Raw genomic sequence first — 1533 nt, forward strand, 5'->3', positions numbered from 1 at the left:
GATCATACTGTGTATTAGTTGGTGTGAAGGGACTCAAATAAATAAAAAGGCAGTTCTGATCTTAGCGAACTCCAGAAAGGGGGTAATTATAACAATCTGAAAAAGTGACTTTGGTCAAGGGCAGAGTGAGCCCTTTTGTGTCTGGCTCTATGCAGCTGCAGATGCTGGGTCCTTCCGTCTCTGAGTCACTTCCCTGTCCTACTGGATAGGTCAGCTACGACTTTGCCAGTTACAGTTGTGAACATCCTGCTTGTCCTCTTCTGCACCCAAGGACACTGGTCTGTTACAGGGACTGCCTTAACAGACTCCTTAGACCTCTGGCCTCCTAGAAGCTTCAGTCCATGGGAACTCTGGCTTTAAGGAGGTCCAGTCCTAGGCATCCAGCTACCTCCAGGTAGTCTCTTCTCACACTCCTTTCTCTTTGGGTTCTGGAAACCCCACTTCTAGCCCTTGAGGCCTTGGCTGGCAGTGACCCTCCCGGCACCAGCCCCAGGTTACTCCTTCAGCCTTGTAACCACACATTCGTCTACACACACATTTTCAAATTGGAGTGTACTGTCTCTTCTTGGCTGACCCCGAGTGACCCTGCGTGGGCCCGTGGAACATGGTGCTGAGACACAGTTGGTGCCTATAGCTGTCAGCTGAGCCGCGGCCTTCAGAGCATGGGAGGCACACAGGACTGGACAGCCCCTGCTGTCACATAACTCTGGGTAAGTCACTCACTCTCTGCCTGTTTTCTTTCTTTTTGGGGGTCGAGGGGGTCGAGGTAGGGTTTCACTGTGGTCCAGGCTGACCTGGAATTCACTATGTGGTCTGAGAGTAGCCTTAAACGCACGCCGATCCTCCTCCTGCCTCTGTCTCCCAAGTGCTGGGATCAAAGGCGTGCGTCAATACGCCTGGCTCTCTCTGTTTTTTAATATACGACCACTGTTGTTCTGGTTGTTCTGCACTATTCGGTTTGACCTCTGTGTTTGAATCCTCCTCCCCACCCACGTGGAAGTCAGGGCAGGCAAATGTGTACTGACAGTGTATGTAGCCGAGGCACGCGAACAGGTGGGCAGTGCCCAGCTGCAACGGTGATTCCAAAGGTGGATTCAGAAACCCCACAAAACCATACAGCACACGCGAATTCAAGGTCACGGTGACCCAGCATCTGGGGCGGAGCTGACGTTGCTGACCCTCCCTACCCCTCGCCGTGTGGCTCCTCAAGGCAAAGTCCTGCTGGATCGAGCCTGGGGTCAATCCTTAAGCCCCTCGGCCAAGAAAGCAGTATGAGATCAACGGACTTTGCATCTCTTTGGGTCTCTGTTTCCTTGCCAGCCAAGGCCGGGCAGCGATGACCCGACCCGTGCCTTCCCCCCGCCCCGCGCAGGCCTGCCCAGGAGGCTCAAAAGCTAGACTCCCTGCGGGCTCAGGGCCCGGTGGGCGGGGCGAGGATGGGGCCCACGCGATTGGTGCGCGGCCCTCCTTCTCGGCCAATGGGTGGCGAGCGCGGCCTGGGGGGCGGGGCGCTCGCGCGGCCTTAAGCGGCGT

The sequence above is a fragment of the Jaculus jaculus genome, chromosome 1 (genome assembly GCF_020740685.1).
Source record: "Jaculus jaculus isolate mJacJac1 chromosome 1, mJacJac1.mat.Y.cur, whole genome shotgun sequence".
Classification (NCBI taxonomy): domain Eukaryota; kingdom Metazoa; phylum Chordata; class Mammalia; order Rodentia; family Dipodidae; genus Jaculus; species Jaculus jaculus.